General features: G+C 45.9%; 1 long non-coding RNA gene across 4 annotated transcripts in view; it reads left to right on the forward strand.

The window, feature by feature from the left end:
• The first annotated feature begins 4,070 nt into the window (after positions 1 to 4,070).
• LOC144511057 (uncharacterized) overlaps positions 4,071 to 27,224 on the forward strand; it is a 70,127-nt gene continuing 46,973 nt past the window's right edge. For 2 of the 4 annotated variants that reach the window (XR_013500739.1, XR_013500738.1), the window contains exons 1-4: positions 4,071 to 4,573; positions 14,091 to 14,202; positions 20,892 to 21,012; positions 22,339 to 22,410. This is a non-coding gene — a long non-coding RNA (uncharacterized LOC144511057). Of the gene's footprint in view, positions 4,574 to 14,090; positions 14,203 to 20,891; positions 21,013 to 22,338; positions 22,411 to 22,962; positions 23,375 to 27,224 lie in introns of those variants that run through there. The other 2 variants (XR_013500737.1, XR_013500740.1) reach the window with 2 other exon arrangements.

The raw sequence follows: 27,224 nt of genomic DNA on the forward strand, positions 1-27,224 counted from the left end.
GTGGATTAGCCATGGGAAATGTGTGGGGGTTACAGGGATAAGGTGCCGTGGTGGGCCTGGGTAAGATACTCAAAGAGTCGGTGCGGACTCAATGGGCCGAATGGCTTCCTTCTGCACTGTGGGGATTCTATGATTCACTATATGTGACAATGAGCGCTCGGAAAGCTGGGGAAGACAATTCCAAAAATAACGAAGGTTTTATTAGCTATAATCAGCGGTGGAGGTAAATTAAATAAAACATTAATGCTTCCTACTAAAGTTGTGAATAATGGACATCACCATTTAGCTAAGCCAGTACAACCCTTGTAAAACATTTTAAAGAGATTACTTGCTGCAGCTCATGGCTCCATCCCATTCAGCTGCCCAGGGAGATGAGAGAAGATATCTACCATCACTGACCTGAGCTCAATTTAAAAAAATAAATTGATACTCACTCTGATTTTTGATAGTCAGTCTCATCAGCTGGAGATTGAAAGGTGCAATGTGAACAGCATAAAAATAAAAATGTGACTGTAGTAAATTTGACAGAACAAAATGAGGCAGAATCCAATTTTAATTTGAACAGGGGCCATTTTTATTGATGAGCCCTATTCATCTCAACAAGATAATTGGAACGAACACATCTCCATGTGTTATGCATTAAAGGTACGAAAGATGATCATAAAATCCCTGTAGTGCAGAAAGAGGCCATTCAGCCCATTGAGTTTGCACCGACTCTCTCTGACAGAGTACCTTAGTCAGGCCCTTTCCCCCACCCTAGCCCTGTAACCCCACTCATTTACTATGGCTAATCTCTCTAACCCACACATCTTTCACAGTAACTTCATTACAGTGTGAATGTAAGCCTACTTGTGACTAATAAACTTTATCTTTGGACACTAAAGGGCAATTTAGCATAGCCAATGCACCTAAGCTGCACATTTGAAATTTAAAGTTTATTTATTAGTCACAAGTAGGCTTACATTAACACTCCAATGAAGTTACTGTGAAAATCCCCTAGTCGCCACACTCCAGTGCCTGTTCGGGTACACTGAGGGAGAATTTTGCATGGTCAATGCACCTAACCAGCACATCTTTCAGACTGTGGGAGGAAACCGGAGCACCCGGAGAAAACCCACGCAGACACGGAGAGAACTTGCAAACTCCACACAGACAGTGATCCAAGACCGGAGTCGAACTCGGGGCCCTGGTGCTGTGAGGCAGCAGTGCTAACCACTGTGCCACCGTGCAATGGAGGAAAGAGATTTGAAATGCTGGATGAACAACACAAAGTTTATATATGTAGAGTGAATTCGTTAAAATGGGCCTTGAATCCCCAGTTCAGTTAAATCCCACATGTAGGATATGAAAGGAATTGGAATCAACAGCAGATTTTGATTCAAAGGACAATTTGCGGAAGAGATGCATATATGTTTACCATTCTTGAATGGGGGTGTCTCTGGAGCAATCCCAAGTTATCCAAACAAGGTGCTGGTCGACTTCTTGAACCACTAGTATCATAGAATCCCTACAATGCAGAAGGAGGCCATTCAGTCCATTGAGTGTGCACCGACCACAGTTCCAACCAGGCCCTATTCCTGTAACCCCACATATTTACCCTGTTAATCCCCTGACACGAGGGTCAATTTAGCACGGTCAATCAACCTAACCCGCATATCTTTCTACTCATAGAATCATAGAGTCCTACAGTGCAGAAGGGGGCCATTTGGCCCATCAAGTCTGCACCCCAACCACATTACCACCCAGACCCTATCCCCATAACCCCATGCATTTACCCGAGCTAGTCCCCCTGACACTAAGAGGCAATTTAGCATGGCCAATCCACCTAACCTGCACATCTTTGGACTGTGGGAGGAAACCGGAGCATCCAGGGGAAACCCCAGCAGACACAGGGAGAATGCGCAAACTCCACACATACAGTGACCCAAGCCGGGAATCGAACTCGGGTCCCTGGCGATGTAAGGCAGCAGTGCTAACCACTGTGCCACCGTGCCGCTCCGGTTTGATACAACAGAATGGTTTTCAACCAGAACTTCATATAGGCTAGATTAGGTAAGGAGGGCAGACTTTCTTCCTTAAAGGTATTAATAAATTGAATGGGTTTTCAGAACATCATAACTTTATCGATACGTAATGATAGATCTTGTTACACAGTGGTAACCTCCCTACCTTGGAACCAGAAGCCCCGGGTTCATATCCAACATGTTTTTTGAATTACCCAGCAGCTTGGGGGAGGTAATGGTTCCCCATTCCTTTCTCCATGGCAACACCTCAACCAATCAGGGTCAACTTGTCCACCAATCAGCATCTTTTCTCCCACTGTATAAATCTAGATGGTTTGAAATTTGGCATTCTTGTATTTGTCCAAATGAGCACAAGATGGAAAGCTTCAGCAACATGTTTCTCTTTACAGCAATATACAAGTTTGATTAGATTGAATATGTAGCTGTAGGCTGCAGAAATATATGTGTGTCACTATAGTGATATAACTCACTATGTAAACACTATTTGCACACAAGTAGCTGATTCACAAAGGGAATATGTGTCGATTAGAACTGTGTGTTCCAGCAATCTTTGGGAATCAGTTCCCCCTCATTAATTTGTCTTCTAAACTTATGATATTGGGCCACAAGTACAATGTTTAGCAAGTCAGTGCAGGAATACAAGAATAAACAGTTAAACCATTACATAAAGATCTCTTGTTCAGCATTATTTCTAATGCACCAACAATTCTGTCATCAATCTGGTACTGCCATCTTATCGTAGGTGGTGACACGATTACAAAGTAGAGGTTTCCTCTGAAAAATTACTGCTTTGCTGTGGATGTATCAATTGCACTGTATAGTTTCTACACTGCTTGTGAACAAAGCACCTTACACCATATCAGGATGTCTCAAAATGCTTTACAGCTAACAAAGTACTTTAGAACTTTAGGCTGCGATCTTATCATAGACTCCATAGAATCCCTACAGTCCAGAAGGAGGCCATTTGGCCCATCGCATCTGCACCGACCACAACGCCAACACAGGCCCTATCCCCATAACCCCATGCATTTACCCTGCTAATAGCCCTGACACTAAGGGGCAATTTAGCATGGCCAATCCACCTAACATGCATATCTTTGGACTGTGGGAGGAAACCGGAGCACCCGGAGGAAACCCCACATAGACACGGGGAGAATGTGCAAACTCCACATGGACAGTGACTCGAGGCCGGAATCAAACCCCAGTCCCTGGCGCTGTGAGGCAGCAGTGCTAGCCACCGTGCCGCCCCTTATGACCTCTTCGTGCCTGACTTTCAGCAAGACGAGATGGTAAGATTCACGCCCCGTTTTTCGCCTCACCTGATCTTACTGTTTTGCCGGTGAAATCGGCTGATTTAAATATTAATGACAAGCTTCACTGAGGCTCCACACCACCGCCCTCCTCCCCCCCCCCCCCCCCCCCCCCCTCCTAACCTCTCCCACTGGCAAGAATCACACTTTTTTTGCTCTGAGTGCCATAAGATTGCATTTCCAAATTTGCCCAGAAAATGAGCCTGGAACACTCCCGTTTGCCTGCTGGTTCAACATGTGAATTATTTTCGTAAAATTCCACCCTGAGTCAATTATAATATAGGAAACATAGCCGCAAGTTTATGCACAGCAAACTCTCACCATGATGAAATAATGATCAGATAATCTGCTTCTGGGGATGTGAGTTGAAGGATAAATATGAGCCACGGCTCTGAGGAGAGGTCCCTCACTCTTCATCAAATAGCACATTGGAATCTTTTACATGGAGATGAACAGGCACACATGACGTCGATTTAACACCTCATTTGAAAGACTCCTGACAATGCAGCACTCCCTCCTACCCCACTGGAGAGTGAGTCTGCCCAAGTCTTTGGAATGGGACTTGAATTGGTGACTTTGTGACTCAGAGGCGTGTGTGTTCTGGCACACTCTCTCTCGCACGCTGGCAACTGTGCCTGTTGTGATACGTCTGTAGAATGACTGAATGTGCCCATTTAGTCATCACACCATTTAGTATCACGAGCTAGGAGAGCACCTGACTTACCTTTGAATAATTCTACGGAGAAAGCTGAAGTTTCAGATATGAATACGAAGCTCATCTTCATGTCTGCCTTGCAAACATTAGCAATCGGAAGGATTTTTAATTGTCCTATCTGACAGGAAAGCAACATTACTTTCCTTCCAAACCACGAACGTTGCAACTGGGACAATGTTCGAGTTGTCCCTGAAGTGCTGGTCATCAGGGAAGGAAGTTTCTGGCCAGAACTTTATCGCCCGGCTCGCCACGGGAATCGGAGTGGGCGAGGGGTAGACCGTGGAAAGTTCCTTGACCTCGGGCAGGATTTTACAGTTTCGGGATGAGCGAGGCCGTAAATTTCCTGCCCTCTGGGGGCGATTCTCCCATTCCAACCCATTAATTTATTTTGGGGGGTCGGGCTGGGAGATTCACGCGTGTGCTGATTCGCAGGATTCGTGCATGTGCTCCCGACGCACGCGCATCTCCCAGCAACGGAAATCCAGCGTGATTGGGACCATGCAGGAAACCAGTGGAACCAGCAGGTAAGTACTGTAAGTCTTATTTGAATCTATTTTAAATGTGATTATTGGGCCCAGGACTGAATTCTCCAGGCCCGATTGCATCTCCCACCCCGCCAGTAAAAATTCACTCCAGCGGGGTTTAGAGTTGCTCTCCACTTTTGCGGAACTAACGGGAGGCCCCACCGGAATGAACGGGGGGCAATCGGGGCCCCCCAGGGGGTCAGGTGGTGGGGGGCGGTACCCCCAGGGCATTGGCATCCTGGCATTGCCAGCTTTTGCCCTCATGGGCAAAGTGCCCATGCCCAGGGGGCACTGAGGCACTGGGCATTGGGCAGTGCCAAGGGGGTGGGGCTTAGGGGGCAGTGCCAAGGGGGTGGGGCCTAGGGACACGGGCCAGCTGGGGCGGGGCCTAGGGGGCAATCGGCAGGGATGGGGGTGGGGGTGGGGGTGTCCCATTGCCAATCTGCAGACAGGATTGGTTGGGGCTGGACGGAGGCAAGCGAACAGGGCGGTCTGGGGCGGTCTGCCGTCGGGTCTACCCCCATCGGGGGGGGGGGGGGGGGGGGGTGTGCTGGGGCAGGGGGGATTCTGCCTTCCGGGGGGTCTGCCTCCCGTGTGTGGGGGTGTCTACTGGGTTGGTGGGAGGGGGATCGTCACTGCTGGGGAGGGACTGGAGGTCGGGGTACTCCGGGAGGGGAAGGGGGCAATCAAGCCTTCGGCGGGGGGGTCGGGGGGTGAAGGGGCAGCACATCCAGAGTCCCGGCCTGGTCAGTGATCGAGCTGGCCAGCAAACTGCAGGCTGACAGTTCGGGGCATTGCGCATAGGCCCATAACTGTCAAACGCTGGCGTGAATAGTCCCCCACAGCCTCCTGAGCTTTTAATGAGATTCATGATTGTGATCTCTGCATTGAGATTCAAGTCTGAACTCCCACTGAAAAAACAATCGTGACTTACACCATTTTTCCCGTGAATTAAGCACTTAGAACTCTTTTGGGAGAATTGCCCCCTCTATCTTTTTTTAAATTCATTTGTTGAACATGGGTGTCGCTGACTGGCCACCATTTATTGCCCATCCCTAGTTGTCCTTGTTCAGAGGGCAGTTGAGAGTCAACCACATTGCTGTGATTCTGGAGTCACATGTAGGTCAGACCAGCTGAGGACTGCTAAAGGACATTCGTGAGCCAGATGGGTTTTTCTGACAATTGAAGATGGTTTCATGGTCATCAGTAGATTCTTAATTCCAAATATTTTTAGTGAATTCAAATTCTACCATCCACCATGGTGGGATTCGAACCTGGGTCCCCAGAACATTAGCGGAGTTTCTGGATTAATAGTTGATGCGCGTTATCAAACACGAGGCTAGATGCTCAGGAAATAAAGTATTTCATTTACTGTAATGAAGCAGCCAATAATTATATACACGATCCCAGACTCAGGGGTCCCAGCCAGAGCAGGGACCTTTATACCTCTCCCAGGAGGCGGAGCCCGACTGGGATGTACCACAACACTACAGTACAAAGGTGTAACAACCCCACCCTAACCCCAACAGCAACAAGTAGCACAACCCAACAGTAACATATGTACATCCTTGTAGTACTGGCCAGACCCTGGCTCAGTACTATCCAGTGGGAACCAACGATGGTTCACCACATTCACCCCTCCTTTGAGAACAAAGGCCGGCGGGGTACAAAAACAGAATAAAGTGTCATCAGTCTATAAGTTCAGACGGTCAGGGGGACCGCACCATCGTTGTGACCTCCTCAATACCGGCGGTGACACCGGAGTGGGCACTTGCGGTGGCGTTCTCCCCAAGGCGGCGTCCAGCTGTTCTTCCACGGACTCACAGGCCGGTTGACCCTGAGGTGACGGTAGTCCATGGGGCCCTGACACGCCCTGCAGTGGCGACCATCCTCTGGACTCAGGCAAGCTGTACACGGGAGTAAAAGGGTTAAGCAATGGTCCCGATGCTGCCCGCGCCGTGTCCGGGGGAGAAACAAGAGTTAAGGGGTTTGTAACAGGGGGTATGGGAGCGACAGGGGTTGCTACGTCCCCTGCTGGCGCCAGGTCTCGGATCGAGACCGTGTCCTCTCGCCCGTCAGGGTATGCCACATAGGCATACTGAGGGTTGGCGTGGAGGAGATGGACCTGTTCGACCAACGGGTCGGACTTGCGGGCCCTTACATGTCGCCGCAGGAGGACGGGTCCTGAGTACGTCAACCAAGACGGTAATGAGGTCCCCGAGGAAGACTTCCGAGGGAATGAAAACATCCTCTCATGGGGAGTAGCATTGATTGCCGTACACAGGAGTGAGCGAATAGAATGGAGCGCATCAGGGAGCACCTCTTGCCAACGGGAGACTGGAAGACTTTTTGACTTCAATGCCAGTAAGACAGCCTTCCAGACTGTAGCATTCTCACGTTCCACCTGTCCGTTACCCCTAGGGTTGTAGCTCGTGGTCCTACTAGAGGCAATCCCGTATGAGAGCAGGAATTGCCTCAAGTCATCGCTCATGAACGACGAGCCCCTGTCACTGTGAATGTAGCCGGGGTACCCGAACAGGGTAAAGAGATCACGGAATGCCTTGATAACCGTGGCAGCGGATGTATCAGAGCAGGGAACAACAAAAGGGAACCTAGAGTACTCGTCAATGATATTGAGGAAGTACACATTCCGATCTGTTGAGGGAAGGGGGCCCTTAAAATCGACACTCAGTCTCTCGAAGGGACGAGTGGCCTTGACTAAATGTGCCTGGTCAGGTCGGTAAAAGTGCGGTTTGCATTCTGCGCAAACCCGACAGCTTCGTGTTACGGACCTGACGTCCTCCACCGAGTAGGGCAGGTTGCGGGCTTTTATAAAGTGGTAGAGCCGAGTGACCCCAGGATGGCATAGGTCATTATGGAGAGCCTGCAAACGGTCCTCCTGTATACTGGCGCATGTTCCACGCGAGAGGGCATCCGAGGGCTCATTGAGTTTCCCTGGACGGTACATGATGTCGTAGTTATAGGTGGAGAGTTCAATTCTCCACCGCAAGATCTTGTCATTCTTGATCTTGCCCCTCTGCGTGTTATTAAACATGAACGCCACGGACCGCTGGTCCGTGATCAGGGTGAACCGTTTTCCCGCCAAGTAATGGCGCCAGTGCCTGACGGCCTCCACAATGGCCTGGGCCTCCTTTTCCACCGCTGAATGCCGGATTTCGGGGCCTTGGAGGGTGCGGGAAAAAAATGCGACGGGCCTGCCCGCCTGGTTAAGTGTGGCGGCCAGGGCGAAATCAGATGCATCGCTCTCCACCTGAAAGGGGATGGACTCGTCAACAGCGTGAATCGTAGCTTTCGCGATGTCGGCTTTTAATTTATCGAAGGCCAATCGGGCCTCTGGCGTTAGGGGAAAAGTCGTGGACTTAATAAGCGGACGGGCTTTGTCTGCGTAATTGGGAACCCACTGCGCATAGTAAGAGAAGAAGCCTAAGCATCTTCTCAGTGCTTTTGCACTAGCAGGCAAGGGAAGTTCAGAAAGGGGGCGCATACGGTCTGGATCAGGGCCAATGACCCCGTTTTCCACCACGTATCCTAGGATGGCTAAACGGCGCGTACGAAACACACACTTCTCCCTGTTATAGGTCAAGTTCAGGCGAGATGCAGTGCGTAGGAAATTCAGGAGATTTGTGTCGTGGTCCTGCTGGTCATGGCCGCAGATGGTGACATTATCCAGGTACAGGAAGGTAGCCCGCAGCCCGTTCTGGTCCACCATTCGGTCCATAGCACGCTGGAAGACCGAGACCCCATTGGTGACACCAAAGGGAACCCTGAGAAATTGATACAAGCGACCATCCGCCTCAAAAGCCGTGTATTGTCGGTCCTCTGGGCGAATGGGGAGCTGGTGGTAGGCAGACTTGAGGTCTATGGTGGAGAACACCCGGTACTGCGCAATCTGATTGACCATATCAGATATGCGCGGGAGAGGATACGCATCCAGCTGCGTGTATCGATTAATGGTCTGACTATAGTCAATGACCATCCGGGGTTTGTTCCCGCTCTTGACCACCACGACCTGCGCCCTCCATGGACTAGCGCTGGGTTGTATGATCCTTTCCTTGAGGAGCCGCTGAACCTCAGATCTAATGAAGATCCGATCCTCAGCGCTGTAACGCCTACTTTTAGTCGTGATGGGCTTGCAGCCTGGCACAAGATTCTGGAACAGGGAGGGTGTGGTGATCTTCAGCGTCGAGAGGCTACAGGGGCACGTTGGGCAATTTGGAGGCTGCTGCTGTTCTCCCACTGCCAGTGAAGGGAGTGGCCCACCGTACTGCAGGGTTACACTCCTCAAGTGGACCATGAAGTTTAGTCCGAGAAATATTGGCGCGCAAAGGTGCGGCAACGCTAGGAGCTTGAAACGCTCGTAAACTGTGCCTTGCACCGTCAAAGTTACCACGCAACTCCCTAGCACGGTGACAGACCGGGACCTTGATGCCATAGAAATTGTCTGTTTGGCAGGTTGAATCCGGAATCCACACTGCTTCACAGTGTCTGGGTGGATAAAGCTCTCAGTGCTCCCGCTGTCAAACAGACAATAAATCACGTGGTCATTTACCTGGATGTTCATCATAGATTTGTCAAGTCTATGAGGCTTGGCCTGGTCCAGGATGATCAACGCCACTGTTGGTTCATGAGCGCCAATGCAGGCAGCTGAAATCGACGAGGAGGACCGCTGCTGGTCGTTCGCGGTCGGTGCCGACCAACATGTCCGCTCCCATAAGTCGCACGTGGGTGATGGCGCCAAACTCAGCGACCCCTGGTGGTCACACACCTCCGACTCCGTCGACCGTAATGGCGTCGTCCTGGCCTCGCACGTGGACGAACCCCTCGATGATTTCGACGACGAAGAGCCGAGCTCTGAAGAATCGCAGGCTGCACTGCCGTTCCTAGATTTAGATCGGCACACTTTCGAATAGTGCCCTTTCTTACCGCAGGCGGAGCACAACACAGCCTTAGCGGGACACAGTTGCCGAGTACGCTTCGCTCCCCCACAGAAGTAACACCGCGGGCCGCCCGGAGCTGCTGCCGTCGTCTGGCCCGAGTGTGAGTACGCCATTACGCAGCATTTCGAACCCGAGGGACGAGGAGGGATTGGCGACTGCTCCTGCCATGTTGTCTCCACGTGGTCTTCGGGATACAATACTAAGCTTTTGGAGGCCGTCTCCAGCATCTCCGCTAGCTCGATTGCCTGGGTAAGGTCAAGGTTCCCTTTCTCCAATAGTTTAAGTCGAATGTACGACGATCTGACTCCCGCCACAAACGCACCTCGGGCGAGGTCGTACATGCTCTGCTCAGCCGACACAGCTTTGCAGTTACAGCCCCTGGCTAGCTGCAGGAACTCGTTCGCACATTCCTCCATCGTTTCGCCAGACTGCCGTCGTCGAGTGGCTAAGAGGTAACGAGCGTGTATTTCCTTGGGCGGTTTGATATAACGCTTCTTCAGAAGCTCGAGGGCCTTTGTGTAATCGGTGGCCGCACGGATCGCGAGGTAGACAGTGTCGCTTACCCTCGCATGGAGGACCCGGAGTCTGTCATCATCTGTGGTGACCGCTGCGGAGGCTGCCAGGTAGTCTTCGAAGCACTTCAGCCAGTGGTCGAAGGTGTTAGAGTTGCCCACCGCACGTGGATCTAGTGTAAGGCGTTCTGGCTTCAGGATCTGCTCCATACTCTTTTTTTTTCTTCGACGAGAGTTTAACAACAGTAAATAAAATTGATGCGCGTTATCAAACACGAGGCTAGATGCTCGGGAAATAAAGGCTTTTATTTACTGTAATGAAGCAGCCAATAATTATATACACGATCCCAGACTGAGGGGTCCCAGCCAGAGCAGGGACCTTTATACCTCTCCCAGGAGGCGGAGCCCGACTGGGATGTACCACAACACTACGGTACAAAGGTGTAACAATCCCACCCTAACCCCAACAGCAACAAGTAGCACAACCCAACAGTAACATATGTACATCCTTGTAGTACTGGCCAGACCCTGGCTCAGTACTATCCAGTGGGAACCAACGATGGTTCATCACAATAGTCTAGCGGTAATACCACTCGGCCATTACCTCCCACAATTCTCAAAATCTCCAAAGTGGGATACACCTGAATCTCTGTTTTGTAGACTCACTCTCACCTCTTCACTGACGTAACAAGCCAATAGATTTCCTCCACTTTGATTCTACCTCCCATCTTATTAGATTGCTGCATTACTGTCCCATCTAAGCAAATGTATATTTAGCTGGAATACACCAGAAAATTGCCTTTAATTGACCACAATGTTAGTGCAAGTAAGGCACAAGAGCAATTCCTGCAAGCTAATATTAGATTACTCACATTGACTTGTAAGTACATGTCATATATCATTTATTAAATATCATTGATCTGAGTGCACAGTACTATAGTTCAGGGTAGTCCCAATATCAGCAGCACTCATGCCTGTGGCTTGAAGCTTTTACACACATGGGCTCCACTGAGAAATTAATCAAAAATAATAGGGGTTGCACAGAATGGTTTGTCACCCAAGACATTTATCGATAAGGTGGATGATGACCCTGTATTTAGAATACAGATGCTGTAGATGAATGATGACCCGGTCTGGTGGCCTACAGTTGTCAGTTAACACTGCAAATAATTTTCAGCCCTTGTTGACCGAGTTTGAAAGGTCTTTTTAAAACAAATCAAATGGTAATGAAATCAACTGCTTCACGAAACCGTTAAACTATAAGTAAGTGTTTTATGTAAGCAAAAGTAAATGCCCAATTATTGTATTTTTCCCCTCCTCTTTGTAGTTTTAGCCACGATCAAGTAGTTGGGTTGGGATTCTCCCAAAAGAATTCTGTGTAGAATTCGCTTAAAAACTGGAGTAAATCCTGCTGGTTTTTTCAGAGGGGCTTTCAAAACGAGTCTCCCACATTCTGTGCACTTCATAATGCTCTAGTGTGAATCTCATTAAAAATCTGTGTGCAGGGCCTATTCCCGCTGGAGAAACTGGAAACATAGCACTGAGCGGGTCACTGCGCACGTGCTGATCCGTTAGTGTCGAGATCGGCACATGCGCAGTACTCCACACTTCTGGCCTCCCGCTCGCTGGCCAGCCCTGTGACCCTGCATCGCTGCCCCTCTGACTTCCCCCCACTCTCTGATCGCTGGCTCCCCAGATGTGCCTGGGCCAGCCCCAACCCATGCCCAGGCCCGCTAATGTAATGCAAATTTTTCATTAACATAATTTATTCAGCTCCACACCGATTTCTGGCACAGAGCTGACGGCGCTGGAAATTTGGTGCCGGAGATGCGTGGATGTGGTGGCGTCCAGTGGGAAGCCCGCTACACAGCCTCTGCTTGAGTCTCCCGGCACACTGTGGTGCTAAAACAATCATGATGTGGAGATGCCGGCATTGGACTGGGGTAAACACAGTAAGAGTTTTAACAACACCAGGTTAAACCTGGGATAAACACAGTAAGAGTTTTAACAACACCAGATTAAACCTGTGCTAAAACAGCACAGTGGGCTGGCAGAATCACCCCCACTGGTGCGCAACTATTGTCCTGAATGTTAGCAAGTGTTCTGATAACATCTCCGAGCACAGTCTCCTTTAAAAGACATATCTCAATCTAAGGACCAATATTATAATCTTGTTGTTCACATCTATCAGAGTTAATACTTCACTGCACTCCTGGACTTTAAGATCTCTCTTTGGAATAGAAAGGCCTGGATCCACTGGTAAGAGCTGTGAACACAGACATCAGAAACGAGACCTTCGAGGACTGAGGGTTCTGTTCCTTACCCTTCTAGAACCTCATGAGGCACAACCAATATGTCAAATTTTAGCACCACAACAAAAGTTTTCAGGTTCCATTAGTTGTTCTGTGTGCAAGGAAATGATTTCAAGGTCGTCCTTTGGAGTAAGAAAACAGAAGAAAATGAATGATAAGCAAATACCATTCTATCCATCAAACCAGTTCTTTCCACAGACCGTGCACAATTTACCCTTACCATGTGGTCGAATGTGTTTTGCAATATTACTACAGTTACAATTTAATACATTCAAATAGTTGACGGAGGCATTTTTGAATGACCACCAATAAATTTGTTATTAGTATTACATAGCACAACTTCAACTTCATGCTTGTATCCAATTCATTGGATGTACTGAGGGCAGGTTCTGCAAAGCTTCTCACTGTTCCCAAGGTTAATTGAGCCAAATTCCAGAATATTTAGCATTATGACTCTCGGTGTTTTTAGTATTAACTCACTATTCAACATATTGCTGATATGAAGTATTTCAATAGAATCATAGAATCCCTACAGTGCAGAAGGAGACCATTTGACCCATCGAGTCTGCACCAACCACAATCCTACCCAGGCCCTATCCCCATAACCCTACTTATTTACCCGCTGACACTAAGGGGCAATTTACTATGGCCAATTCACCTAACCCGTAGATCTTTGGACCAATATTATAATCTTGTTGTTCACATCTTTCAGAGTTAATACTTTACTGCACCCAGAGGAAACCCACGCAGACACGGGGAGAATGTGCAAACACTGCACAGACAGTGATCCGAGGCTAGAATTGAATCTGTATCCCTGGCGCTGTGAGGCAGCAGTGCTACCTACTATGCCACTGTGCTGCCCAAAATAAATATAAATTTTAAATCAATATAAATTCTAAGAAGCTGATTTCTTGATTGAACCCTCATAAGGATGAGGGTTCACAGTCAGCATAGGTTAGGAAATCACAACCCTGGTATTAGTTAAATCAGTGGTCTCCACCATTTTAAGCACATGATCACTTTTAGATTCTAAGTATAGCTCAAGATCCACTCTTAAAAATTCAACTCACTAAAGCCCCTAAAAATGTAATACTACACAGAACATTCACTCATTCTTAGTGTGACACCCGTTCTTGCACACTATCTGTGAGTGCTGTGAAGTCAGTGTTATAGTTTGAGATGGACAGTCTCCTACAGTCCGTCAGATGGGCATCTATGAGACAAGTGTGATATTTGGACTTGGCGATTTTCATCTGGGAAAAAGCCATCTCACAGAGGTATGTGGAACCAAAGCAGGCCTTCACCATGAGTGCGCACGATGCCTGAAGAGGCATCTTCCTTTGCTTTACAAGTCCCCAATAGTCTTTATCCCTTGACCCAGCTTTCACCTCAATGTCATTCTGCATGGTAATTATTTCCATGTTAAATCCATTGCTTTGTTTGAACACCTACTGAAATTTTGCTGTCAGTTCTTTAATGTCCACTTGAAGAAAATGATTTGAGACAAACTTAATGCTTTGTTCCATCTTGTCTACCTCCTGAAATGGTCTGTTGAATTCCTTTTCCAGTTTGTTCAGGTGGTCATGGGATTTGTTTGGATGGGACCCTTCCTGTTTGGCCTGTTGTTGGATGTTCTCCAGATTTGGGAAGCGCTCAGTAAATTTTGGCCCAGTTTCAGCTTGAACACATTCACTGCACTGACCGGGTGTGACAAGTTTCTATCCCTCCCCTGCAGATCACGGTTCAGCTCATTCCATTTTGGATTTATGTCGATAAGAAACGCCAAGTCTAGCAACTATGCATTATCTGACAGCTCGCTGTACACTTCATTTCCTGATTTAAGAAAGGTGACAATTTCAGGGAGCAGATCTAATAATCTCTGGAAGACTTTTCCTCGACTTAACCACCTCACATCTGCATGAAGGATTAGCTCACCAAGCTGGGTGGCATCAAACTCATCGAGTAATGATTTGAATAAGTGATATTGTCGGTTCTGGCTTGAATTGTGTTGACCATATTGACAACAACTGCCATTACTTGAGAAAAGTCAATAACCTTTCTCACTAGTGCTTGTTGGTGGATAAGACAGTGGTAATTGACAAAGGAGGGGAATTCGGGAGCATTTCTACAAAGTGCAACAAAGCTTGCATTGACTAGCATTGACGGTGCACCATCGTTGTGATTGAAGCCAGTTTCTTGGTCGCAAATTTCATACCTTTTAATTCATTATAAACATCCTTGCCTCTTGTCCTCTCTGAGTGGCAAATGTCCTTCTTTGTTGTTGAGGTTTTGAATACCATGCAAATGAAAACAATCAGCTGGGCCGTTTCCATCATGTCTACTGACTCAACAAACTGCAGTGAGAAACATTCACAGCACCGAGTCTCGGTGTATTTGCTGAGACAACAATTCCACCCTTCTGGTGACTGTTAAAATGCTAAATGACCAGCTCCTGGTGGCTGTCATCACTTCATCTTTGTTTTTCAAGTCTATGAACAAGATGTTGGCAGCGACGATCATAGCCTGCTTGATAACTTCACCATCGGTGAACAGTTTCTTACATTTTGCCAGCAGATGGCTAATGCAGAAAGGTGTCTCTTTGATAGCCTTGCCTTTAGCCACATGTTTCAAAAAGAATGGCTGTTGAGCTTTCAAAGTTGCCTTTAACCCCCCAGCTGTTTAAAGGGAAATGTTCTTGAAATTCTGCATGCGTCGTCTTGTGATGTGGTTCCAAATTACCTCTTTTACTCAGGGCTACACTCTGTTGAGAAATGGTCTTGCCTTTGACATTCGTAAAAAGAAATTCATTTTCCCGTTCCTTGGAGAAATGGTAGGTTTTTGCCCTCTCGGATGTTCCGGCTCCTCGCTCATCATTTTGCCTTCACCCAGCTTATTCCAAGTTTTGGCGCCAGCAAGAATCTCGTCGCCTGAGTCTCGCAGATTTTTGACATGGTTTGGCAGACAATGAACTGATTGATCTGAATGCCAACAATCAACTTTCTGGAATTTACCTGTCGATCGCTACCAACTATTTGGAGACCACGGAGTTAAATTAATAGATGAAAAATCAAGGGTTGAAATTCTCTGATATCCCAATTGCCACATCCTATAACCACGAATCTTCCTTGAGAATTCTCAACCATAGATAAGGGGAAATCAACCCTCAATATTTTTGTAACAGTGATCTTCCATTTGTTGAGTTTGCATTCTTTATCATGTCATTGTTCTGTATTTAATCTTTCTTGAGATTTGACATAATTAGCATTCATTGGGGCAGCACGGTGGCATAGTGGTTAGCACTGCTGACAGTGCCAGGGGCCTGGATTCGATTCCCGGCTTGGGTCACTGTCTGTGTGGAGTTTGCACATTCTTCCCCGTGTCTACGTGGGTTTCCTCCGGGTGCTCTGGTTTCCTCCCACAGTCTGAAAGACATGCTGGTTAGGTGCATTGACCCAAACAGGCGCCAGAGTGTGGCGACTAGGGGACTTTCACAGTAACTTCATTGCAGTGTTGATGTAAACCTTACTTGTGATTAATAAATAAACTTTACTCTATTGCCCTTCCCTGGTTACCTTTGGAAAGGTGGCAGGACTTCTTATGAACCACGTGTGATGGAAGCACTCCCATAAAGCTGTTAACTACAGAATCCCAAACTCTTGACACAGTGACAGTGAAGGAACGGTATACGATATATTCAATTTCAGGTGGTGTTTGAAAAGAAGGGAACTTGGAAGCAATGGTGTTCCCATCCAACTACTGGCCTTATCCTTCTTGGTGGTGGAGGGCATGGATCTAGATGGTGTTGATGGGGAAGCCTTGGGTGACATGCTGCAGTGCACCCTCGCATTATTGTTCAAACTTTAAATGTCAGGATAAACTTCAGTATCCATTCGATACTGTGGCACTTTCATAAAAGTTAGCAGAAAATCCAAAAAAAAAGTAGGCATCATTTATCATCTGCAAAATCTTCATAGGCATTCCTCGGTACATGTTTGGCATCTTTTTTTCTGGAACTTGTTTATCCATGTCATGTGCAAAGTGTACCACAACAGCTGGAGATCAAAGACATGTTAAAACACTTTAGCAGCAGCCTCGAGGAGGCAAGCAATGAAGAGTTTGCAATCAGTGGTGAAGTGTTGGTATTCACCACCAACCACACTGAAAAAAATCTAGTGATTGCTCTGGCATGTATTTCAGCTCTTTCATTTTGCAAGTGATTGCGGGAATATTCCCAATGCAATCCAGCAGTGATATCATCAGGCTGTCAAAGGGGCCAATCACATTAAATAATTTTCACAGACCTACAACATACAGGAGACAAAATGCAGCACAATAAATCATTTTTAAGATGTTTTCTATTGAGTAAATTAAGCATCGTGACATGGACATGGGGTAAAGGTAGAAGGTAAAATGAGATCCAACTTACCTTCTTGTCAAGCCAGGGGGTTGAAAGTTCCAATAGGCCTCGGGAATTTCTGCACATGCGCGGAATGGGAGTAGACAGTGAATGTGCAATCTAGAATTTTGTTGTCCAGAGGACAAGTCTAGAGATCTTGCTTGAAAAGAGAGCAACGCTAAAACTGGTTCTGCCCTGGGAAAGGAGTGACAGAATCAAGAAGAGTCCCAGGTAGGAGATAGGGAGAGGTCCCAGTTAAGAAGAAAAAGAGTGTAGACCAGGTCATCACATGACTATGATGCGGTCATATGGGGTGTCACGGGGTGGAGCTTGGCAGGATTACCTGGGATCTTGGGCCGAGTAGGTGGGTTGATGAGATTTTGTATGCTTAGATAATAAATCTCCAAGTTGTTGAGTGTCCCTGGTGCAGTCACTGTTTTAACAGGCCACGCAGAACTACATGGTGTCAGGCCTGCCAGTATGGCACAGCGACTTCGAAACATTTGCCCATGTGTATTCGATAAGAACATGGCGGACAACTGGGACAGATTCAAGCAGGAATGGATCTTCTTCTGTGCTGCAGTGCTGATCGAAAAAAAACCCAAAAAGGTACAAGCCGAAACTCTGCTGAACTTAGCAGGACCTGCAGTGCTCGCAAAGTTTAGATTATTTCAATTCAATTGGAAGAACCCCACAATCATCCGACAGAAATTCGAAGAAATACAGTCCCCGCTTGAAAATATAATTTTAGACTGCCTTAATTTCCGTTCTACTCTCAGAAACTGTTCAAATCAATCCAGTCCTCGATGGACGCTTGAAAGGCCTGAGCAGAAAAATGTGCATTTGGAGCATTTACTGATGAATTCATTAGAGATCAGTTAGAGATAGAAAACGATGTATTCCGGAAACAGCAACTTAAACAGAAGGACCTGACTTTACAGTCTGCTTTAGAAATGTGCATTTTAAATGAGCAGTCCAAGAGTTTGAATGGGGAATTCCAGCAGGGAACAGCATGGTTTAGGAGGGGAATGTTCAGTACTGGGGGTGCTCTGCATCAACTGCAGCAGCCAGCAGTCTGTGTGCCTACATTACACTGCAATGAGGTTAGTGTGAAAATCCCCTAGTCTCCACACTCCAGGGCCTGTTCGCATACACTGAGGGAGAATTTAGCATGGCCAATGCACCTAACCAGCACGTCTTTTGGACTGTGGGAGGAAACCGGAGCACCCGGAGGAAACCCACGCAGACATGGGGAGAACATGCAGACTCCGCACAGACAGTGACACAAGCCGGAAATCAAACCACTGTGCCGCCCCATGGCAATAGTCGATGAACAATCTGAAACGTTCCATCAAGATTTTTGACAGGAAATGGCACCATTTTGGTGGGACACTGGAGTATCTTTGGTTCAATGGTTGCCCTGCACCGACTGCAATGACCACCCTCCAGACAGGGCACAAGGCTTCACCTATGGAAAAAAGTGTGATCGCAGTGGCAAGTGGAAGTGGAATCACTTCACCAAATACACAAAGCCAAACAACGGCAGTCTCTCTCCAATGCCTGCAGAAACCCCGACAGTAACTTTCCCAGGGACAGGTGTATAACTAGGATCACTGAGTAACAGTGTCACCTGACTGAAACGTCCAAGGTGCCATCAACACAATCATCCATTGCAAGTCTAGAATCGGCCACATAAAAAGGAGAAATATTCACTGCACTACATATAGTCTCCACCAATGCCAAGTTAGAAGTCAAAATAAACACCGGAGCCAAATGCAATGTTCTATCCAGAAACAAACCGCAAGAAATAGACTCGGAAGCAACACTGGATCCCAACCAGAAGTCAGACCTTGTGGCTTACAGTGGAGAGACAATCAGCAGGGTGTGAGGGCGTGGCCACACTTTGCTGCATACAAGGAAACCTCAACTTCCACGCTGTGGCCCAAAATCTCAAGCCATTACTCGCACTCCAGCACTGCATCTCGTGAGGGGTCTTTCAACTTGGCCCAGAAGTCCATGCCATGCAACTTCAAGTCACAGAGAGCCATAGAATCCCTACAGTACAGAAGGAGGCCTTTTGGCCCATCAAGTCTGTACCGACCACAATCCCACCAAGTCCCTATTCCCGTAACCCCAAACATTTATCCTGCTAATCCCCCTGAACTAGGATCAATTTAGCATGGCCAATCAACCTAACCCGCACATCTTTGGACTATGGAAGGAAACCTCAAGGAAACCCATGGGGAGAAAGTACAACTCCACACAGACAGTGACCCAAGGCCAGAAATGAATCTGGGTCCCTGGCACTGTGAGTCAGCAGTGCTAACCACTCTGCCGCTGTGACACCCACAGATTGCAAGGTTGTGATATTTTAGACTGTCAGACAATCAGCAAGCTACCTGTTATATATAATACAACAGGAGATTAGATGACTCGGTCACACCAACAATATGTACACCAAGAAGGATATCTACTGAATGCAATGAAGCAAAAGGATCATCAACGAGTTGCATCGAAAGACAGAAATTGTGGAAGAGGCCACAGAATGGGTTTTGGCAATGGTGGCCGGACTGAAGAAAGATGGTACGGTCAGATGTACTGAATGCGTGGCCACTCAGTTACTGACCTCATTGCAGCCTTGGCACAAACATGGACAAAAGCTGAGCAGCAGAGCTGAGGTGAGAGTGATTACCTTTGACATCAAGCCCACATTCAACTGAGTGTGGCATCAAGGGGCCCTAGCAAAACTGGAGTCTATCAAACTCAGAGGGAAAACTCTCTGCTGCTTGGACTCATACCTAGCACAGAGGAAGATGGTTGTGGTTGCTGGAAGTCAGTCATCTCAGCTCCAAGACATCACTGCAGGAATTCCTCAGGATAATGTCTGTACATTTAAACAAAGTGCTACTCAGGCCACATCACCCCATGAAGGCAGCAGAACAGGTCACCTCAAATATACTACAAGCAAGAGTATTTAGTGTGTTAGATGAGAAATTTGGCAAATCCCACTGGATTTGCCATCCTCAAGATTGACCACATTCATGTTCCCAGGGAGGCGATGGCCTAGTGGTATTATCACTGGACTATTAATCCAGAAGCTCAGCTAATGTTCTGGGGACTTGCATTCAAATCCCACCATGGCAGATGGTGGAATTTGAATTCAATAAAAATATCTGGAATTAAGAATCTACTGATCACCATGAAATCATTGTCGATTGTCGGAAAAGCCCATCTGATTCACTAATGTCCTTTTCGGGAAGGAAATCTGCCGTCCTTACCTGGTCTGGCCTACATGTGACTCCAGAACCATAGCAATGTGGTTGACTCTCAACTGCCCTCTGAACAAGGGCAACTAAGGATGGGCAATAAATGCTGGCCAGCCAGTGACGCCCATGTCCCATGAATGAATAAAAAAAATACAATTTTCTCCGAATGCAACATGGTACTTGATAAGTATTGTAAAACAATGCAACTCTGTAGTGTGCCATATGATTATGTGGTGACATTATCAGAGGCATTTGTGTGTTTTTCCCTCTCTTCCATTCTGGACTGTAAGCAAGCAACACCTATCTAATAAAGCTCCATGAACTGGTTAATTAATCCACCATATGACAATATATTCATCCTTTTATCTTTGCTGTACAAGCGAGCTGAGCGCATTAATATACAACAGTAAAAGGTAAAATTGGCGACAAGGATGGTTTTCCAGTGGAAAAAATAGTCAGAAGAAACAATTCAACCCTGAACGTGAAGTCAAGGATGGATTTTTAGGAGACCACTCCACCATCGGTTGAAGTGCTGTCAATCTGGCTGTTGGAAATGGCCTTTGCTAAAGGTGTACATTAATTTTAAAATTGATAAAAAGTGGCGTTGCGGAGGGTGAGGGGGAGAGGGGGGCAGGTGGGGGTTGGACCAGAGTGCAGTCTGTGGTGAAACCCTGAGAGGCAGACTGTAACTTCATCACTTTTACACTGTGTGTGTGCGACATCTTGAAGTTGCCATTTCAAATAGATAATGTCAGCAAACGCTGACAGATCGCCATCAACTTGTCTACCCCAGCCCCAAACTTTGGCAAATCTGATCCATTTTGTCCAGATTGGTGCCTCTTACAATTCCCCTTTCTTCTGTGTTATGGCTCAGGGCACTCTAAACGAAGCTTGGTTTAAGAGAACGCTTGCTGAATACAGGCATGTGTGAATGGTTGTGGTGAAGACCATTAACTATTAATGAAGATACAACAATTCTATCAAGAGCTACAATGGTTAGCCAATAAAACAATTTCTATAAATTTATTTATAACTTGCTCTTATTCTGCAAAGCTATTATATCACTAAGTGCTTAATCTTCCATGCTGTTTGGCTGACTTCTATTAGAAAAGAACATGCACTATACCCATTCTAAAAATAGATGGCACATCAGTGAACCATTGAATACTATTTTTATTCCTGCCTTGTTCATTGCCCAGTCATGCTTCAAACATGAAGTGTCACATTGGTATAGTAGGAGCATATGCATCTCCTCTTTCAGCATTCCAAAGGGACCATTGCCTCTGGAACACACTGGTTCATTCTCCTATCATCACCAATATCCCTTCTCATGGCAGCTTTCCATGAAGACATGCCCTTTTATCCCCCCCCCCCCCCCCCCCCCACCCTCCCCCACCATCCCATGCCCCAAGTAGTGATTTAATTCACTGTACCGCAATTACGGCTCACTCCTCCACATCATAGGCACAGAGGAAGGGAGGCGATAGCCTACTGGTATTATCGCTAGACTTTTAATCCAGAAACTCAGCTAATGTTTTGGGGACCTGGATTTGAATCCCACTGCAGCAGGTGGTGGAATTTGAATTCAATAAAAAATATCTGGAATTAAGAATCTACTGATGACAATGAAACCATTGTCGATTGTTGGAAAAATCCATCTTGTTTACTAATGTCCTTTAGGGAAGGAAATCTGCCGTCCTTACCTGGTCTGGCCTACATGTGACTCCAGAGCCACAGCAATGTGGTTGACTCTCAACTGCCCTTGGGCAATTAGGGATGGGCAATAGATGCTGGCGAGCCGGCAATGCCCATGACCCATGAATGAATAAAAAAAATGCAGGTTGGGTGATCGTTTTGAAGAATACCTTCATTATCAGTACGCAGCCATGACCTCAAGCTTCCAGTCGTTTGTGGTTTTAATTCTCTACCCTACTCCCACTCTGACCTCTCTTGCTCTCTTATGCTGTTCCACTGAAGTTCAGCTGAAGGAACAGCACCTTATCTTCAGAACTTGACAGCCTTCCAGACTCAACCACCTTACTTGTCTCATTGCCATCCCGTTTTGCTTTGCACTATCATCTCTTTCATCATTCAATCTCCCCTGCCTTCCATCCTGTATCGCAGACCTTTCCTTTTGTCCCTTCCTGTCTTCCCACCACCTTCCTTTCCCTGACTCTGCATTTGCTTAAAATCTGTTGCATCTCTCACTTTTTCCAATTTTGTCGAAAGGTCACTGAACTTGAAACGTTAACTCTGTTTCTCTCTCCACTGACGCTGCCAGACCTGTTGAGTATTTCCAACATGTCCTCTTTTCATTCCAGGTTGCCAGCATCCAGAGTAATTTGTTTTTGTCCCATTGTGGGAGAAGTTGCGTGTTCAAACCCAATTCAAAGGTACGCCTAATGCTCACATAGTCCAACCTGACACTACAGTACAGTACTGAAATAGCACTGTATCATCAGAGTTGATGAGATACCTGTTCACAGGATTAGAACCATAGTAACATAGGTAAAGGTACAGTGTAGAAAGAGCCCATTCTGCGTGCCCCGGAAAAGCAAAATCAAACCAATGTTTGAACAAGGTCTTTTGATGCCTTGATCAGCATTCAACCTTCCATTAGCACATCCAAAAACAAAGATAATAGCCAAGTACTTATCTCTGGGATCTATGTGTGAAAAGTAGCTGCTACATTTTGATTTGATTTATTATTGTCACATGTATACAGTGAAAAGTATTGTTTCTTGCGCGCTATGCAGACAAAGCATACCATTCATAGAGAAGGAAGGGAGAGAGTGCAGAATGTAATGTTACAGCCATAGCTAGGGTGTCGAGAAAGATCAACTTAATGTGAGGTAGGTCCTTACAAAAGTCTGATGGCAGCAGGGAGGAAGCTGTTTTTGAGTTGGCTGGTATGTGATCTCAGACTTTTGTATCTTTTTCCCCAGGGTAGAAGGTGGAAGAGAGTATGTCCAGGGTGCGTTGAGTCCTTAATTATGCTGGCTGCTTTTCTGAGGCAACGAGAAGTGTCGACAGAGTCAATGGATTGGGAGGCTGGTTTGCGTGATGGACTGGGCTTCATTCACGACTTTGTAGTTTCTTGTGGTCTTGGACAGAGCAGAAGCCATACCAAACTGTGACACAACCAGAAAGAATGCTTTCTATGGTGTGTCTGCAGAAGTTGGTGAGAATTGTAGTGGCTATGCCAAATTTCCTGAGGAAGACAAAGGAAGACTCCTTCCTTTTGCTACAAACAATAGTAATGACACCAATTCTTTGGTTATAAATGCTTTTGGGACCCCCTTGGAGTTCTGAAATGAATAAAAGTTCTGTTTTCCTCAAAAATTATTGCAGCTTCTCTTCCCCCCCGCCCCCCCCCCCCCCTTACTCCAACTGCTCATAAGTTTGAAGGTAAAAACTTTAGAATATAGAAGTGATAAGAAGATTCCATAGTAATCAAATTTATGAAAAAATGCTTTATCTTAATGGGAAAAATGCAGCCTTGAAATTGGAATTAATGATACTTTGTGCTGGAAGAATGATATTTCAGATGGTTAATGACCTTGAAATTCCATGGTGATAAGAACATAAGAACTAAGAGCAGGAGTAGGTCATCTGGCCCCTCGAGCCTGCTCCGCCATTCAATAAGATCATGGCTGATCTTTTCATGGACTCAGCTCCATTTACCCGTCCACTCACCATAACCCTTAATTCCTTTACTGTTCAAAAATTTATCTATCCTTGCCTTAAAAACATTCAATGAGGTAGCCTCAACTGCTTCACTGGGCAGGGAATTCCACAGATTCACAAATCCTTTGTGTGAAGAAGTTCCTCCTCAACTCAGTCCTAAATCTACTTCCTCTTATTTTGAGGCTATGCCCCCCAGTTCTAGTTTCACCCACCAATGGAAACAACTTCCCTGCTTCTATCTTATCTATTCCTTTCATAATCTTATATGTTTCTATAAGATCTCCCCTCATTCTTCTGAATTCCAATGAGTATAGCCCCAGTCTACTCAGTCTCTCCTCATAAGCTAATCCTCTCAACTCCAGAATCAACCTAGTGAATCTCCTCTGCACCCCCTCCAGTGTCAGTATATCCTTTCTCAAGTGAGGAGACCAAAACTGTACACAGTACTCCAGGTGTGGCCTCACCAGCACCTTATACAGCTGCAACATAACCTCGCTGTTTTTAAACTCTATCCCTCTAGCAATGAAGGACAAAATTCCATTTGCCTTCTTAATTACCTGCTGCACCTATAAACCAACATGTTGTGATTCATGCACAAGGAAATCCAGGTCCCCCTGCACAGCAGCATGCTGCAATTTTTTTACCATTCAAATAATAGTCCATTTTGCTGTTATTCCTGCCAAAATGGATGACCTCACATTTACCAACATTGTACTCCATCTGTCAGACCCTCGCCCACTCACTTAGACCATTTATATCCCTTTGCAGACTTTCAGCGTCCTCTGCACACTTTGCTCTGCCAGTCATCTTAGTGTCATCTGCAAATTGTGACACACTACACTTGGTCCCCAACTCCAAATCATCTCTGTAAATCATAAACAATTGTGGTCCCAACACTGATCCCTGAGGCACACCGCTAGTCACTGATCACCAACCAGATAAACACCCATTTACCCCCACTCTTTGCTTTCCGTTAGTATACCAATGCTCTATCCATACTAATACACTACCCGTAACACCTTGCACCTTTATCTTATGCAGCAGTCTTTGGTGCGACACCTTGTCAAATGCCTTCTGGAAATCCAGATACATCAAATCCACAGGTTCCCCATTGTCCACTGTGATTCTCTCATCAGAACCAGCACACTGAGGGAAATGGTGTCAGCAACTGGAAAAGGACATCACTTCTCTGGAGTCGATAGGGTAACCATTGCAGAATTTCTCAGTTCCTCCACTAAAACTGTGGACAAAGATCTTTCAAGTCAACATCTTGGACGTAGAATCATAGAATCCCTATAGTGCAGAAGAAGGCCATTCAGCCCATCGAGTCAGCACCGACTCTCTGACAGAGTATCTTACCCAGGCCCGCTCCCCCACCCTATCCCTGCAACCTCACATATTTACGTTGGCTACTCCATCTAACCTACACATCTTGGGACACTAAGAGGCAACTTACCGTGGCCAAACCACCTAACCTGCATATCTTTGGACTGTACAAAAGTCAGTGAAATAAAGATCACATGGTCTGTCTTTGCAGCAGGATGGCATTTCTTATCTACATAGTAATAAACATCCGCCATCATTTTATTTTATTTATTATTGTCACATGTATTAGTATACAGTGAAAAGTATTGTTTCTTGGGTGCTATACAGACAAAGCATACCATTCATAGAGAAGGAAAGGAGAAAGTGCAGAATGTAGTGTTACAGTCATAGCTAGGGTGTAGAGAGAGATCAACTTAGTGCGAGGTAGGTCCATTCAAAAGTCTGATGGCAGCAGGGAAAAAGCTGTTCTTGAGTCGGTTGATACGTGACCTCAGACTTTTGTATCTTTTTCCTGACAGAAAGTCACATTATGGAGATGCTGGTGTTGGACTGGGGTAAACACAGTAAGAGTTTTAACAACACCAGGTTAAAGTCCAACAGGTTTATTTGGTAGCAATTTGGTTGCATTTGCTACCAAATAAACCTGTTGGACTTTAACCTGGTGTTGTTAAAACTCTTGGAAAGTCACATTGCCAGAAGTACACTTATGGAGTACAATTTTTCTGTTTGATAATAATTAGGTGGTAAAATTACTGACATTTCCAATATCTGCTACTTTGGTCTGTAGGAATGATACGGCAACAACTTGAAACTGAATGTACAATGTACATTGCTTTAATATTTCCACCCCCTCTATTCAAAAAGGTCAGCCTTGGGTCTCCAACAAAACAGGCAAAGGAATGTTTTCGTCAAAGCAAATTAATCTGGATGCTGGAATCTGAAACCAAAACAGAACATGCTGGGAAATCTCAGCAGGTCTGACAGCATGAAGCGTCATCCAGACTCAAAACATTGGCTGTGTTCTCTCTCCACAGAAGCTATCAGACCAGCTGAGATTTTCCAACATTTTCCTTTTTGCAAGGGAATGTTATCAGTTGCCCTATTTTTCCATACAGCAAATGACTGCCCACAGAAACAGTCTAGGGAACTCAGTAGGGAAATGCTAAGGCAGTTATGCAACACAATGTATTGTCATGCCAAAAAAAGGTGTGCCATATTATGAACTCTCAGTCAATACATTTAACAATTAGACACAGACAAGCTGTTAAGAAAATTATGTCTCAAATTGTGACCTTTGACATTTGAACTAAACAGAATACCAAATCTCAACCAAATACCTAATTAAATATAGGCATAGGTGGGGGCACCTCACATCCATTTGTGGAATTCGCACACCTCATTTTTTTAAGGATGGGCCAACATTTAAAGATTATGGAGTTCCCAGACCGCTTTCATACTGGACAAAAGGGAAGATCGATACTCAATGCCCATTATCAACTTTCCAATATATCATGATGGCCTCTCCCATCCAAACTAGACTAGGTGAGCCAGAGATGCGTTAACCCAGCAGTCACGTGATCAAAACTGATTTTCAGGAACTGCACCCTTATCAGCTCAAGACCCAACAGATCCATCAGAACCGTTAATCATTGACCAGCCAAAGAACCAGACTCTAAAACTAACTGTAAGTCATCAAGTAGCCAGTTTCAAAGTTCACCCAATAATTAACTTCCGAGACATTTAATGATGAGAAACATCAAATCCTTCTGTGAATCCTTCATTTCAACTTCAAATCATCAAAACCATTCAAGAAACCATAGGCCTGCCACGTGGGGTCCAGAAATCTTAAGTCAGAGACTGAAGTAACTATAATCTGTACAAATGTAATATCTGTATTCAATCTTTGTGTATGTACGTGTGTGTGTGCATATGAGACTAAGTGTGTGACGTTGCATTCATTTGGGTTAAATGACCTTCTTCATTTAAACTCAGGAAAGCTTGCTGCTGAATTATTTAATTGAAATACACTGTAAGGTTAAGAAAATGCACACCTCTTTCCATACAAAACTCATTTAGTGTCTATTTATTGGGGAGAGATGGGGAGCACTGAAGTTAATCTCTTCAATCTATCATTTGTAGTTAGATTCTTATGGTACTTTTTGTAAAAAAAAAAGTACCCACCAATCAAAGTGCA

The sequence above is a fragment of the Mustelus asterias genome, chromosome 24, assembly GCF_964213995.1.
Source record: "Mustelus asterias chromosome 24, sMusAst1.hap1.1, whole genome shotgun sequence".
NCBI lineage: Eukaryota > Metazoa > Chordata > Chondrichthyes > Carcharhiniformes > Triakidae > Mustelus > Mustelus asterias.